Below are 17,259 nucleotides of genomic sequence, written 5' to 3'. Positions count from 1 at the left end.
CCACCTCACCATGCTAGCATATCCCTCTGCTGGGGTACCAAGGCTCCACAGAAGCAAAGAGCCTCCTCTCCCATTGATGCTAGATAAGGCAATCCTCTTCCCATTTGCAGCTGGAGCCATGGATCCCTCCATGTATATTCTTTACTTGGTGGTTTTTGTCCCTGGAAACTCTGGGTGGTCCAGTTAGTTGATATTGTTGTTCTTCCTATGGAGTTAGAATCCCCTTCAGAACATTCAGTCCTTCCCCTAATTTTTCCATCGGGGTCCCTGTGTTCAGTCTGATTATTGGCTGCAAGCATCTGCATAAATATTGGTCAAGCACTGGCAGAGCCTCTCAGGATCCAGCTATACCAGACTCCTGTCATCAAAAACTTCTTGGCATCAGTAATAGTGTCTGGGTTTGGTGTCTATAGATGGAATGGATCACTAGGTGGGGCAGTCTCTGCTCCACTCTTTGTCCCTGCATTTCCTTTACACAGGAACAATCCTGAGTTAATATTTTAGAGATGGTATAGGACAGAACACAGGCCCCTAAAGAAGGAGCTAGAGAAAGTACCCAAGGAGCTAAAGGGGTCAGCAACCCTATAGGAGGAACAACAATATGAACTAACTAGTACCATACCCAGAGCTCTATCTGTAGTTACTATGTAGCAGAGGATGGACTAGTCAGCCATCAATGGAAGGAGAGGCCCTTGGTCTTGCCCCAGTACAGGGAAATGCCAGGGCCAGGAAGTGGGAGTGGGTGGGTATAGGGGATTTTTGGGAATAGCATTTGAAATGTAAATAAAGAAAATATCTAATAAAAAATAAAAGATGAAGTACAAATAGCTAAGAAATGTTAAAAGGAAAAGATTTTTGAGATGGATGGGTGTCCCCATCCCTCAATTGAAGGCCATGCCTATTCACTGGATTCTCTACAGGTTCTATCTCCCCTTTGTTGGGTATTTCAACTAATGTCATCCCTGTTGGGTCCTGGGAACCTCTTGCTTCCCTGGCATCTGGGACTTTCTAAAGGCTATACCCAGTTCCCCATCCCCGACTGCTACACACCTCTATTCAATTTCCTGACCATCTGTACTTCCCTCCCATCTCCTCTCACTCCTTGTCTTACTCCCCCTTTTCCTCTTTCCCTCCTCTTTCCCTCCCAGGGACCTACTAGAAGAGTTTTTGAAGTGTGTGTTACTATACCATACCAAATAAACTGATGTGTATGACAATATAGAAAAGAATAAAAGAATAAAGTTTTACCTTTAAAGAAATTTACCAACATCAAATTCTAATTTTTCTTTTAAATACAAATAGTGCTAATTTGAATGCTATGGGAACTTTAGGAGGTGGGGCTCAGCTGGCAAAAGTATGGGTACTTCTCTGAAGATTCAACCCACTTCTTGTTCCAGCCTGTTTCTCGGCTTCTTCCACACCAGTGAGCTACCCCACATACTCCCAGTCACTAATGGAGCCAGTCATACCATCACACATTCTGAAGCCATGAGCCAAATGAAAGTTTTCCCTCCATAATTTATTCTATCAGGGGTTTGGTCATGACAGTTAGGGAAGTAACTAACAGACTTAGGTCCACTCTTCTATCTCCACCACCCCTAAGTTCTAGAAAGACTCAACAATAGGCTGTCATGTTCTCTGGCTTCTGGTTGGGCACAGTCAATGCAGGGTTGCAGGAGAGCTTAAGCAGAGGGAAGAAAGCAAGGTAAATTCATTCTCTAACTAATTACATGTTGCTTCATATTTAACTAAATTCTTATCTCCTGCCAGACAATTGGGGTAGGACAGCTGTCCATCGCTATCCATCTCTGTCTCTCTCACTGGCTGTGTGTTTTAATTGTCCCCATTCCCGAACGAGTAGGTCCTAAGGCTTCTTGCTGCTAGACTCAAGTTGTGACTGTATGGCCTTTCTATATTTCCTAACATTCTAAGTTGTAAAGTTTGATTGATTCATTGGTATTGTATTGATTATATATCTGATTTTTAAGACAGGATCTTACTAAGTATCTTGGGCTATCCTCACCCAAGTTATCAGTTTAGACTACAGTAGCCTTCCTATCTAACCTTAGTAGTGCTGGGGATAAAAGTATGTGCCACCACTTCAAGCTTTCTCACTTCCTACAGATACCCAAGTCTTTAGTCATACTACCTTTCTGTAATAATATAATTAATCAAAACTTCTAATAAAGTAGTCAAAACACATAATAGTTATTATTAAATTTAATATATCTGGTTAATGTCACTTTATTCAATTTTATGGAATTTTTCTCTCTAAAGTAAATACTTATTTTAGGATAGGTTCGTCAAAGATTTATTCAGATAGGTAAATAATGCCTGGTCTAGAATATCACCAACTAGATATTTCTTCCACTTTTTTCACATTTATTAAGTGCTATTGATACACATAATAAATGCAATTATGTCCAAAATTGAAGAGGAACTGCTATATGTAGTCACATGAGTCTTACCCATACATACTTATAAGCCTAGGAGAGTGAGCAAACATAATAAATAAAATGCTCATGCAAACAGTAATCTAGTCTTTAAAGCATGAGCTACTATGAGCACATCCTGTGACATGGGTAAAACAGATATCAGTCCAACTTTCTACATGATGAAGTCAACACTTATACTCCCAACTTCACTCTGCTTGACAGTCCACCTGTGAGAACTTAATCCAGAGCTGTGTGCTGCACTCTGCCCAAGGGAGCAGAAGTCTCCCAAAGAAAGGGATTTCAAGTTGGAAAGATGACAAGTAGCTCCTTGCAGGGGTGACATTGAAACTGAGTTTCCTAGTGCTTCTGACTTGGGACCACAGTATCAGCTGTGCATGGTCTCACATGAGAGAGGAAGAGGAAGAGGGGCAGTGGAAGAGTTTCTTCAGAGCAGCCTTCATGTCCCAGTTCCTCAGGCTGTAGATGAAATGTAGAACACAATTATCAGTGTGTGCTTTGGACTGTAACTGGTCAGTAGCCAAAATACATGACCATGACTGTCCCATAATACAAGGACACCACTGTCGGGTGAGAGCCACAGGTAGACAATGCCTTGAGGAAACCCGTGGTGGATGGAACCCACAAAACTATGGAAAAGACCGGGACATGGGAGATGAAGATTTACAGCAGTGGCACAGAGAAGAACCCTCACCCCAAGTTACATCATTTTCACATTGAAGCAAATATCAGAGCATGACAACTAGAGCAAAGGCATAATGTCAGAGTAGACGTTAGCCACATCCTTATTGCCACAGAGGGCAATCTAACTGTGAGTAAGGTGTGGGGCAGTGCATTGACATTTGCAATCAGCCAGGACCCAGCAACCAGCAGGACACAAGGTCGTGAACTCATAATTGTTGCATAATGAAGTGGGCAACTGATAGCCACAGCTCGGTCATATGCCATTGCAGCTAGCATATAACTGTCTGTGTTTCCCAATGATACCACGAAGTACATCTGTGACATACATCCCCCAAAGGAGATGGCCTTTATACCCAGGAGATGGTTGGCCAGCATCTTGGGGATAGTTACAGAGGAGAAGAAGAGGTCAACAAGGGAGAGGTTGGCCAGGAAAAAGTACATGACGTTATGCAGGCGAGTGTCCAAGTGAATGGCTAGGATGATGAGCACATTCTCAATCACTGTGATGGGGTAAAGGAACAGGAAGAGGATGAAGAAGAAATATTCCTGCTCCCGCTGCCTTGTAACTCCCAGGAGAGTGAAATCTGTGGTAAAAGACTCAATTTCTTCTCTCATGGCTCCTTTAACATGAAATCAGACATGACCCCAGAACCATTAGTGTGATTGTTATCTATAGGTTGCCAATCCCCCCATCTAACACTCATGTGTAGTGACTCCCTCTACACATGAATCCATAAAAATTCAGTCACGTATTTGGAGAAATCTCTGTTGATCAGTGGTACAGATGGTCATTTATCTGTGAACACTAATCAAGTTGAAAAAATAAGGGATCTGTAAACAGCAATATTCATTTTCCCCAGCAACATCACCACTTTGACTTGGCTCAGTCACTCTGCAGCTTCTTTGCTGTTTTGAGCATCATACTCACTGCTGGAGAGAAATAGTCTACTTTGAAGAAATGTCTTCAGTTAAGTGCTCACAAGCTATAGTGATTTATCTTGACACACATCCCGTTACCCTTCATTTCCTCTGGCCCACTGATGGGAGAAACCAGCTGTATAAATGTATAGGGATTTTCTATATCCACCCTTGCTCTTAAATAATAACAGAGAAACCTAGTATTTTTATTAAAAATCTTCTTCCATTACAAATGGCCAGATCCTGAGCTATTTTAACCTAACAATGCTGGCTTGGCCAACTTTACCTGACATCTTGTCTTGCCCTGCTCTATCAGTGTTCTACTGTGGTGACTCTGTCGGGGCAACCTGTTCATGGCAAATTGCCCCTTTCTCTGATCCCTACCAGAGACTCTCTTACTGGGATCGGAAGACCGACTTTATTCTCTCCAAACCAGATATTGGCTGATCAGCTTTTTATTAACAAATCAGAGGTGAAGTAAAACAATTTTTACACAACATTGGAAATGGAGACACTTCACAATGCCAATGTCCAGACTGTAACCAATTCTCTGGACAAAGTAATCAGAGAAAAGTCCATACCTACACACAGACTAACAGAGCAGACACAATAAAGATGGGACTATTGTGGGAAAGACAGGGGGCAGGTCCCTGGATCACCTGGACTGAGCTATCTCTGAAAGACAAACTAAGGAGGTACAGAGCACCGTATGTTAGACCACCAGTAAGATAAGGACCCTGTCACTACACAATAGCTATCAGGAGGAAATGCTCTGGGTCCAAACATGGGCTTTGAAAGGTTATTTCTCTGTCTAAATTACCTCACATTACAGTATGCCATTTGGAATCAAAAAGAGTAAAGAGCACACTACTGTTTTCTGGTGTGTGACTTTGAGGCTACTCACAGACCTTAACTTCCTCACTCAGCACAGGGTTAAGGAAAAATCGACCAGTCACTCTGAGGGGATTTAAGATTTAGGGGTTTGGGCATCAGAGTCCATAAAGGGAACCACTGGATTCGGGTCTGTTGTTCTTCCTATCTCAACTGGAGGTGCAGGCAGGAACACATAACTCAATATTGCCAGACTGAAGTTTAACTAAGATATGGAAGTATCTATATAGTTTAAATAATAGTATCTATATAGTTTAAATAATAGTATCTATATAGTTTAAATATGGAAGTATCTATATAGTTTAAATAATTATAATATATATAATAGCTGTTAGCCTATTGCTAGCACACTCTCTCAGCTAGCTACAAGCTTACCTTGATTTATGTACCATTGCATCTGTCTCTCCATGTTCCTCTCACTGCCTGACAGTTCCATCCATTCCACCTCCTCCAAGCCTCTCTGTGTCTGTCTGCCTTCTTCCTTGTCTGCCTCCATGTGGCTGCCAGCTTATCTGCCTGCCCAGGACTCCTGCTGCTACACTTCCTACCCCAGCTCCAGTTTTCAGCTCTTTATTATATAAAAAGCCATGGTCCAGTCTGAACCAATCACCAGCAGGACAACAGCTGATCCATCTCTTATAACTTGACCTTTGGCCTTGAAAGCTGTTTGTTTGCCCTTCATCAGAGCACCTTGCTTTAATTTGATAATCTCATAGAATCATCTTTTGGACAATTGAAGAACAAACATTTACATATAAGAAAACAGAGGATGGGTTATAGAAATGACAATACCAAAATCCTGCCAGCACTTAGCTCTCTGCCCCACAGCAATACAGAAACACACCTTCATATAATGTGTAGGAAAGTCACGACAACAGATCATTTTACAAAAATTGTCTCCTTCCTCTGGATAGGGTGACACTTTTTGGATCCTAAAATCTCAGATCTGGCAGAGCCAGGCTTTCAGTGTAGTATAATCCAATGGAGGAGCTGTTCTCACAGGTACCCAGCACCCTGATGTCTCTCCCTAGTGTTCAGATGCTTGGTTGTCACTCTTAGCTGTTTCTGCCCTTGTCCTTTACTGCTCCAATGAGTGCACTACATTGTGTGCATATTCCCTAGTACACACATCAATTCTAACATTCTAGCTGCATTAGCATCCTATGTTCAAGAGGCCTACTGTGTTTCTCTCAGACACAGCATGTTACAAGTATATATTGTGTTTTCAGTCTGGACAATACACAGTTGTGAACAAGAAATAGGACTTTATCAAGAAAATAGGAGGCAGCATGACTTCCTAACCATGAACTGAACAAGAGCAATGATACACATGTTAATGTGTTTGTTTGTGTGTGTGTGTGAGAGAGAGAGAGAGAGAGAGATCTTTTTTCACATTCCATTGAAGCTTTGAAGAGTAGTCTAGATATCACAGGTCTTCACTAAGCAGTTTTCTTACCTACTAGAAACATGGTTTCTAGAAGACTGGGAAACATGAACTGTTCTCTTCAGAATACTGTATTTGTGACACTGGTGGATCAGAACAGGTGCTGCCCATGGATCCAAGAATGGTTTGTGTAGATATGGCAAACTGAATTCGAATGATCTAAGATTTCAATGTAGGTAGTTATGTCCATTTCTTGAGATTGAAAACTTGGCTGGGGAAACATTATTACTGTGTTAGTTATTGGCACTGAACGAAGATAAGAATTGGCATTTAGTAGCTATAAGACACATGAAAGTGACTGAACAAATCTTCCTTGATCTTCAGAGTATAACTAACTAAAACTATAGTACAACTAGAGACATGTTGGCCAGATAAAATGCAGAAATGTATGCAAGGACACTATTTGAATGGCCATCATTTACATCTTGCAGAACTTTCTGAAAGAGTATCTTTAGCAGGCTATATTACATGTCCTATGCATATACCAGATAATTATGATACAAACACTGTCCTTATTCCAGAGATCAGAGAAAGATTCGCTAAGTACTTGACTAGAGCGAAACTTCTCAGAAAGCTAACTCAAGACTTTCCTTATTGACTTCTGTGCTCATGGCAAGAAGGAACCAGACCAGCACCTTTGAGTTTCTCCCCTGGGGACTGTCAGAGTAGCCACAGCAGCAACACATCCTTCCTGGTCTTTCTGTGGATGTACCTGGTCACAGTAGCTGGGAATTTGCTCATTGTCCTGGCCATTAGCACTGATGTACGACTCCACACACCCATGTACTTCCTTGCCAGCCTGTCCTGTGATGACATCCTCTTCACCTCCACCACAGTGCCCAAGGCCCTAGTGAACATCCACACCCAAAGCAGGACCATCTCCTATGCAGGATGTCTGGTCCAGCTCTATTTTTCTTGACTTTTGGAGACATGGACATCTTCCTCCTGGCCACAATGGCCTATGACAGCTTTGTGGCTATTTGCCACCCTCTCCACTATAGGATGATCATGAGCTTCCAGCGCTGCTCACTCTTAGTGACAGTCTGTTGGACCCTTACAACCATTGTGGCCATGACACACACCTTCCTCATATTCCGGCTCTCCTTCTGCTCTCAGAAGGTCATTCCAGACTTCTGTGACCTGGGACCCCTAATGAAGGGGGTCTAAAATCCGGATTGCTTGCTCTAAAATCCGGATCAATGAGCTTGTGCTTCTCTTCCTGGGGAGTGCAGTTGTCTTCATCCCCCTTTTGCTCATCCTTGTGTCTTATATCCGCATTGTTTCAGCCATCCTCAGGCTCCCTTCTGCCCAAGGAAGGTGTAAGGCCTTTTTACCTGTGGGTCCCACATTTCTATGGTGGCCCTGTTCTTTGGGACTGTGATAAGGGCTTATCTATGTCCCTCATCCTCTTCCTCTAACTCAGTGGTAGAGGACACAGCAGCTGCTGTCATGTATACAGTGGTGACTCCCCTGCTGAACCCCTTCATTTACAGCCTGCGAAACAAAGACATGAAGGGAGCACTGGTCAGAATTCTCAAGGGCAAAGTCTCCTTCCCCTGGGCCCAGGGACTTCTGCAGAGAAAGTAAAGATGTCCTCAATTTGCTCTGCTGAGGATCTTTCAGAAATGTCTACCTCGATTGTCTCTTTCTGAACCCCACATGTGCTTTGTCACACTCCATTCGGTGACCCCTCTCCTCAAATTTCTTAGATTTGAAGAAACTGAAAATGTATCTTTAGGCTTTGATTTGTTATAAATGCCTTCTTTGTGCATTTGTTTTATAACATGTGCCCCAGAATGATGGTTTAGTCAATGACAGATGGCATACAAGACAACTGTTTCTATGGGGACAATTATTCTGGAGCTGAAGACTTGTTTTGTTTTTGTTGTTGTTTTTTCGGGAGTTGTTGTATTTGTCCAAAAGAAAATGAAGATTTTGAAGAATATCATCCTTCAATTTTTTGCTCATATCCACCCTCCTCCATCCACTTTCTCCAATGTTCCCCCACATTCCACTCTCAAATTCATGCCTGTCTACAGACATACCACCCTGAACGTGCCCGATCTCATCTGATCTCAGAAGCTAAGAAAGCTCAGTCCTGGTTAGTACTTGGATGGGAGACTGCCTGGGAATACCGGATGCTGTAGGCTTTTTGGACTCCCCTCCCCCTCTCTCGCTTGGCTGGAGAGATGGCTCAGTGGTTAAGAGCACTGACCGCTCTTCCAAAGGTCCTGAGTTCAATTCCCAGCAACCACATGGTGGCTCACAACCATCTGAAATGGGATCCGAAGCCCCCTTCTGGTGTGTCTGAAGACAGCTACAGTGTACTCATATACCTAAAATAAATAAATAAATATTAAAATAAATAAATAAATCTTTTTTTAAAAAGTCATGTCCTCTTCACCTTGTATACACATTTATACATGTACTCACAAGTGTATATCTCCTACTGATTCTAATATTCCCCACAAAAACAAGGGGTTTTGATTGAATACTGGGATGTTGACAACCTTCCACAGTTGCTTTCCATAAAGAAAATTGATTCTTCCTCAGCAGCAGCAGCTGATTGCAAGAAGCTCTTAAACTGTGGGTGGGACCTGGTATGGTCTTGTGCAGACAACTATAGATGTTGAAGGCTCATGTGTGTAACACCCGTGTCATGTCCCAAATACATTATTTTGAAGAGTTCCTCCAGGTTCTCTGGCCCTTACACTCTTTCCATCCTCTCTTCCACAGTGATTCTTACCCTCTTGTGACCTTATTGTAATTACAAACACATTGCCCCCATGCCCCGAAGAGTACACATGTAGTTATGCACAACACAGAGCACTGATGGTGGTGATAAAAGACTAGGTGGTAACTGCCTATGTATTCACTATACCATTTGTCATCATTTTAGAGTAAACTCTTTCCACTTACAGAAATCTTGTGTTAAACAATGTTCTTTGTTCTCCTAAGAGCAGATTCATACTTGTGTTTACAGAGTTCCTGACTACATTCAGAGGATATTGAGTGGATGACCTGAACCATTATATTTATGTCTGTACACTCTATGAAGTTCTTGCAATGATGGTACTGTCTGACAGTTTTCAGAATCTGTCCCCAGTTTTGAGGCATGTGTGACTGTCCTTTTTTTATCTTTTCTCATGGAGAACTGTATCTTTCAAGATTCATAATTCTAAAAGTCTGTGTAGCACTTTGGAATAGGGGAAAGTGGATTATTTATATAATTTCATTTATTATTATTTATTAACATGTTTTGTCATATATAATATAATATATAAATTATATAATATAAATTAACTAGATCAAATTAATTAATTTAAAATGTTTAAAACTTAAGAATAAAAATAAAAGTTTTAAAAAATGTTTAGAAGTTTGATTAATGATGTCATGGAAATGGGTTAATGATGAAAATATTGACAAGTAAAGTCACTATCAGATGGCAAAGACTTTTCAACTTGAATGGAACAAGTACATTTTCCCTCCAAAAACAGGAAATTATAACTATTTATTGCATAAAAGTTGTAAACTATGAATATATTTGTAGATGTTAAAACAAAACTCTTTTCACTTTTAAGTAAAAATATTCATGAATACTTTATAATGAGAAGATAATATAATTTTAGTTAAATATTATGAAAAGTCTACTATTTTCTAACTTTATTCCAGATTTTCTTTTTTATATTATACATATATTTTTATTACTGTTGAGCTGTTAGCAGTTGATAAATACTGAAGAAGAAAGAGTAAATTTTCTCAAGACATGTGGCCCCTTAAATGTTGCACATTAGCCAGCAGATGGCCCTTTGCAAACTTACATACTGGTACCACTAATGGACTTGTCTGGGTCTTCAAGTTGTCAAACCTTGGCTGACTGTACATGTCATGGTCTATATTTGTTTTGGGAACACACACCTCTGAGTCTTTCCTTGGGACTACAATCATCACCAGAGGTTGGCACAGATATTGATGGATCACACAATTTTGTTTCCTTGAGCTGAGCAGCACTCTGGGCCCCTGACAGGAGTGAGGAGGTCAGTGGTAGTCATGATCCAAGCAGTACCTTCAGAAAGGTGGCAGTCAAGAGAGCCCGGGGGGTGGAGGGAGCACCAGGCTGGTGTTCAGTACAATTCTTGCCTTGTCACTCAGGTCCAACTGTAGCTCTTTTTTTAGCCAACTTCTGCCCTATAACATGGGGCTTGAATTTGTTTCTTGTGTTAAGATGTATCCACTCTTTCTCCTTCCCAAATAGAGATAAAAATAAATTCCATAATTCAGAGTTCCCTTGAAGTCTGTGTCAAGTTATGAACTGTAGGTACAAGTGCAATCAAATAAGAAAATATCCCCACTATTGTGGGTTGTTCCCTACCACTCTCTTGAGATTCCTTCACTTAGGCTCACTCTGCAGCATAAATCATTGTATAGAAGTAAGGATAAGCTTTCACAGTAATCAGTATCAAATACCATAGTTAGAAGTGTGATGTCGACTTACTCTGCACAGGTGAGAGTGTGCACCACAGAGGCAGACAGCTTCTGGGACAGGCGGGAGCCACAGAGCCGCTGAGGCAGCACCTTTTGGGGCCGCAGACATCCGGCACCCTCCCAGCCAGAGGACAGTGGTCTGCCCTGCACGGGAGCCCTCTGCCTCAGGGGCAGGGAGCGCCATCTTGGTTCCGGGACTCCACCGAACTTAGGAACTTAGTCTGCACAGGTGAGAGTGTGCACCACAAAGGCAGACAGCTTCTGGGACAGGCGAGAGCCACAGAGCCGCTGAGGCAGCACCCTTTTGGGGCCACAGACATCCGGCACCCTCCCAGCTGGAGGACAGTGGTCCGCCCTGCACGGGAGACCTCTGCCTCAGGGGCAGGGAGCGCCATCTTGGTTCCGGGACTCCTCTGAACTTAGGAACTTAGTCTGCACAGGTGAGAGTGTGCACCACAGAAGCTGACAGCATCTGTGACCTGCCAAAGCAACACAGCATCTGGGAATGGTACTGTTTTGGGCCTTCTTCTTCAGCCAGGAGGAGGTCCAAACACCAGATATCTGTGCACCTTCCCTGTAAGAGCAGAGCTTGCCAGCAGAGAGTGCTCTAACCACTGAAACTCAGAGGAGAGAGCCTGTCTCCCAGGTCTGCTGATAGACGGTAATCAGAATCACAAGAAGAACAATCTCTAAACAGAGACAACTATAACAACTAACTCCAGAGATTACCAGATGGCGAAAGGTAAACGTAAGAATCTTACTAACAGAAACCAAGATCACTCACCATCATCAGAACCCAGCACTCCCACTTCGCCCAGTCCAGGGCACCCCAAAACACCCGAAAAGCTAGACCTGGATTTAAAAGCATATCTCATGATGATGGTAGAGGACATCAAAAAGGACTTTAATAACTCACTTAAAGAAATACAGGAGAACACTGTTAAACAAGTAGAAGACATTAAAGAGGAAGCACAAAAATCCCTTCAAGAATTGCAGGAAAACATAACCAAACAGGTACAAGACATTAAAGGGGAAACACAAAAATCCCTTAAAGAACTGCAGGAAAACACAACCAAACAGGTGATGGAATTGAATAAAACCATCCAAGACCTAAAAAGAGAAGTAGACACAATAATGAAAACCCAAAGTGAGGCAACACTGGAGATAGAAACCCTAGGAAAGAAATCTGGAACCATAGATGCGAACATCAGCAACAGAATACAAGAGATGGAAGAGAGAATCTCAGGTGCAGAAGATTCCATAGAGAACATCGGCACAACAATCAAAGAAAATGGAAAATGCAAAAAGATCCTAACTCAAAATCCAGGAAATCCAGGACACAATGAGAAGACCAAACCTACGGATAATAGGAGCGGATGAGAATGAAGATTTTTCAACTCAAAGGACCAGCAAACATCTTCAACAAAATTATAGAAGAAAACTTCCCAAATCTAAAGAAAGAGATGCCCATGAACATACAAGAAGCCTACAGAACTCCAAATAGACTGGACCAGAAAAGAAATCCCTCCCGACACATAATAATCAGAACAACAAATGCACTAAATAAAGATAGAATACTAAAAGCAGTAAGAGAAAAAGGCCAAGTAACATATAAAGGCAAGCCTATCAGAATTACACCAGATTTTTCACCAGAGACTATGAAAGCCAGAAGAGCCTGGACAGATGTTATACAGACACTAAAAGAACACAAATTCCAGCCCAGGCTACTACACCCAGCCAAACTCTCAATTAACATAGATGGAGAAACCAAAGTATTCCACGACAAAACCAAATTCACACATTATCTTTCCACAAATCCAGCCCTTCAAAGGATAATAACAGAAAAAAAACCAATACAAGGACGGGAACCATGCCCTAGTAAAAACAAGAAGGTAATCCCTCAACAAACCTAAAAGAAGAGAGCCACAAGAACAGAATGCCAACTTTAACAACAAAAATAACAGGAAGCAACAATTACTTTTCCCTAATATCTCTTAATATCAATGGACTCAACTCCCCAATAAAAAGACATAGACTAACAAACTGGCTACACAAACAAGACCCAACATTTTGCTGCTTACAGGAAACTCATCTCAGAGAAAAAGATAGACACTACCTCAGAATGAAAGGCTGGAAAACAATTTTCCAAGCAAATGGTATGAAGAAACAAGCTGGAGTAGCCATTCTAATATCTGATAAGATTGACTTCCAACCCAAAGTCATCAAAAAAGACAGGGAGGGGCAATTCATACTCATCAAAGGTAAAATCCTCCAAGAGGAACTATCAATTCTGAATATCTATGCTCCAAATACAAAGGCAGCCACATTCATTAAAGAAACTTTAGTAAATCTCAAAGCACACATTGCACCTCACACAATAATAGTGGGAGACTTCAACACACCACTTTCACCAATGGACAGATCATGGAAACAGAAACTAAACAGGGACACAGTGAAACTAACAGAAGTTATGAATCAAATGGATCTGGCAGATATCTACAGAACATTCTATCCTAAAACAAAAGGATATACCTTCTTCTCAGCACCTCATGGTACCTTCTCCAAAATTTACCACATAATTGGTCACAAAACAGGCCTCAACAGATAGAAAAATATTGAAATTGTCCCATGCATCCTATCAGATCACCATGGACTAAGGCTGATCTTCATTAACAAAATAAATAATAGAAAGCCAACATTCATGTGGAAACAGAACAACACTCTTCTCAATGATACCTTGGTCAAGGAAGGAATAAAGAAAGAAATTAAGGACTTTTTAGAGTTCAATGAAAATGAAGCCACAACATACCCAAACTTATGGGACGCAATGAAAGCATTTCTAAGAGGAAAACTCATAGCTCTGAGTGCCTCCAAAAAGTAACTAGAGAGAGCACACATTAGCAGCTTGACAACACACCTAAAAGCACTAGAACAAAAGGAAGCAAATTCACCCAAGAGGAGTAGAGCAATTGTGATAAAAACTGCATGGTACTGGTATAGTGACAGACAAGTAGACCAATGGAATAGAATTGAAGACCCAGAAATGAACCCACACACCTATGGTCACTTGATCTTTGACAAGGGAGCTAATAAAACCATCCAGTGGAAGAAAGACAGCATTTTCAACAAATGGTGCTGGCACAACTGGTTGTTATCATGTAGAAGAATGCGAATCGATCCATTCCTATCTCCTTGTACTAAGGTCAAGTCTAAGTGGATCAAGGAACTTCACATAAAACCAGAGACACTGAAACTTATAGAGGATAAAGTGGGGAAAAGCCTTGAAGATATGGGCACAGGGGAAAAATTCTTGAATAGAACAGCAATGGCTTGTGCTGTAAGATCGAGAATTGACAAGTGGGACCTCATGAAACTGCAAAGCTTCTGCAAGGCAAAAGACAACGTCAATAAGACAAAAAAAAACACCAACAGATTGGGAAAGCATCTTTACCTATCCTAAATCAGATAAGGGACTAATATCCAGTATATATAAAGAACTCAAGAAGGTGGACTCCAGAAAATCAAATAACCCCATTAAAAATGGAGTTCAGAACTGAACAAAGAATTCTCACCTGAGGAATACCGAATGGCAGAGAAGCACCTGAAAAAAATGTTCAACATCCTTAATCATCAGGGAAATGCAAATCAAAACAACCCTGAGATTCCACCTCACACCAGTCAGAATGGCTAAGATCAAAAATTCAGGTGACAGCAGATGCTGGCGAGGATGTGGAGAAAGAGGAACACTCCTCCATTGTTGGTGGGATTGCAAGCTTGTACAACCACTCTGGAAATCAGTCTGGTGGTTCCTCAGAAAATTGGACATAGTACTACCGGAGGATCCCTCAATACCTCTCCTGGGCATATATCCAGAAGATGTCCCAACCGGTAAGAAGGACACATGCTCCACTATGTTCATAGCAGCCTTATTTATAATAGCCAGAAGCTGGAAAAAACCCAGATGCCCCTCAACAGAGGAATGGATACAGAAATTATGGTACATTTACACAATGGAGTACTACTCAGCTATTAAAAAGAATGAATTTATGAAATTCCTAGCCAAATGGATGGACCTGGAGGGCATCATCTTGAGTGAGGTAACACAATCACAAAGGAACTCACACAATATGTATTCACTGATAAGTGGATATTAGCCCAAAACTTAGGATATCCAAGATATAAGATAAAATTTGCTAAACGCATGAAACTCAAGAAGAATGAAGACCAAAGTGTGGACACTATGCCCCTTCTTAGAATTGGGAACAAAACACCCATGGAAGGAGTTACACAGACAAAGTTTGGAGCTGTGATGAAAGGATGGACCATCTAGAGACTGCCATATCCAGGGATCTATCCCATAATCAGCTTCCAAATGCTGACACCATTGCATACACTAGCAAGATTTTGCTGAAAGGACCCAGATATAGCTGTCTCTTGTGAGACTATGCCGGGACCTAGCAAACACAGAAGTGGATGCTCACAGTCAGCTATTGGATGGATCACAGGGCTCCCAATGAAGAAGCTAGAGAAAGTACCCAAGGAGTTAAAGGGATCTGCAACCCTATTATTGGAACAACATGATGTACTAACCAGAACCCCGGAGCTCTTGTATCTAGCTGCATATGTATCGAAAGATGGCCTAGTTGTCCATCACTGGAAAGAGAGGCCCATTGGACTTGCAAACTTTATATGCCCCAATACAGGGGAATGCCAGGGCCAAAAGAATGGGAATGGGTGGGTAGGGAAGTGGTTGGGGGGGTATGGGGGACTTTTGGGATAGCATTGGAAATGTAATTGAGGAAAATACATAATAAAAAATATTAAAAATTTTTTTTAAAAAAGTGTGATGTCCATCCTTTCTCATTGTCTACTGAAAAGGGCACAAAGAATGGCTAAATATAAAGAATGACTTTAAAATGTCTACTTTAATGGACTTATTAACAGGAGTTTCTATACCACATTGGAAACATTATGATGAAAATAGTATAGTCTAGTAAAAGTTTTATTTAGAATGTGATGCGCTTTAATGTATAAAATGTAATACCTAGTATAAACATTTAAAGTTATTCAAAGCAGCTCTCTGTTCTTCTGTTCCAGAGATAGCTCATCTTCTAGTGCAGTGCTGGCCTCATCCCTTAGACATGATGAAGAATAGAATGAACAGATTTGACTGTATTGGGCACCTGGTTACCAGAGCTACCTCATCATCTGACAAAGTGGATATCATTGCCATCAATGACCCCTTCATCAATCTCAGCTACAAAGTCTACATGTTTCAGTATGATATCTATGGCAAATTCAATGGCCCAATCAAGGCTGAGAATGGGAAGCTTGTCATCAATGTAAAGGCCATCACCATTTCCAGGAGTGAAGGCCTGCCAACATCAAATGAGTAATGCTGGTGCTAAGTATGTTGTAGAGTCTACTGGTGTCTTCACCACCATAGAGAAGATCCACCTGAAGGGTGGGGCCAAAAGGGTCATCATTTCCATCCCTTCTCCAATGCCACCATGTTTGTGATGGTTGTAAACCATGAGAAATATGACAACTCACTGAAGATTGTCAGCAAAGCTTCCTGCTCCACCAACTGCTTAGTATCCTTGGCCAAGGTCATCCATGACAACTATGGCATCGTGGAAGGACACATGACCACAGTTCATGCCATCACTGCCACTCAGAAGACTGTGAATGGCCACCCTGAAAACCTGTGGTATGTTGGCCATGGAGCTGCCCAGAACATCATCCCTGCAGCCACTGGTGTTTGCCAAGGTTGTGGGCAAGGTCATCCCAGAGCTGATCAGGAAACTCACTGGCATGACCTTGTATGTTCCTTCTCACAATGTGTCAGTCCTAGATCTGAAATACTGCCTGAAACAGGCATCTGAGGGGCGCACTAAATGGGCCCCGGACCACACTGAGGATCAGGTTGCCTCCTGTGACTTTAACAGTGACTCCCACTCATTCACCTTGGATGCTGGATTGTCATTGCTCTCAATGACAACTTTGTAAAGCTCATTTCCTGGTATGGCAATGAATATGGCTACAGCAACAAGGTGGTGGATCTCATGGCCTACATGGCCTCCAAGAAGCAAGAAGTCCTGGACCACCCACTCCAGAAGGACACTAGAGCAATAAAGAGGCCTTCAGTTACTGAGGAGTCCCTATCCGAGCTCAGTCTCCAACCCTGAGCACCTCCCTCATGGGACCCTCATGAAGACCAAGCAGCACTTCAGCTACATATATGTAGGGAGCTCTTGGTAGTTGGTAGTTCAGTCTCTGAGAGTTCAGATTATTTGACTCTTTTAGTTTTTCTGAGGAGTTCCTATCCCCTTAAGGGCCCACAATCCTTCCTACCCTTCCAAAAGAATCCCCAAGATCTTGGGT

General features: G+C 41.8%; 4 pseudogenes; 3 read left to right on the top strand and 1 right to left on the bottom strand.

Annotated features, from left to right (window-relative positions):
• Positions 1 to 2,836: 2,836 nt before the first annotated feature.
• On the bottom strand, positions 2,837 to 3,752 carry LOC110288559 (olfactory receptor 1A1-like; annotated as a pseudogene).
• Positions 3,753 to 6,999: 3,247 nt separating this feature from the next.
• Positions 7,000 to 7,977, top strand: LOC110288558 (olfactory receptor 1P1-like; annotated as a pseudogene).
• Positions 7,978 to 8,421: 444 nt separating this feature from the next.
• On the top strand, positions 8,422 to 8,540 carry LOC115030326 (5S ribosomal RNA; annotated as a pseudogene).
• A 7,476-nt stretch (positions 8,541 to 16,016) lies between these two features.
• On the top strand, positions 16,017 to 16,884 carry LOC110304525 (glyceraldehyde-3-phosphate dehydrogenase pseudogene; annotated as a pseudogene).
• Positions 16,885 to 17,259: the final 375 nt, after the last annotated feature.

This window comes from Mus caroli, unplaced genomic scaffold (genome assembly GCF_978045245.1).
Source record: "Mus caroli unplaced genomic scaffold, Mus_caroli_1 scaffold_13, whole genome shotgun sequence".
In the NCBI taxonomy this organism is placed as follows: Eukaryota; Metazoa; Chordata; class Mammalia; order Rodentia; family Muridae; genus Mus; species Mus caroli.
Note: the sequence above shows the minus strand (reverse complement) of the source record. Positions and strands in the feature narration are given on the sequence as shown.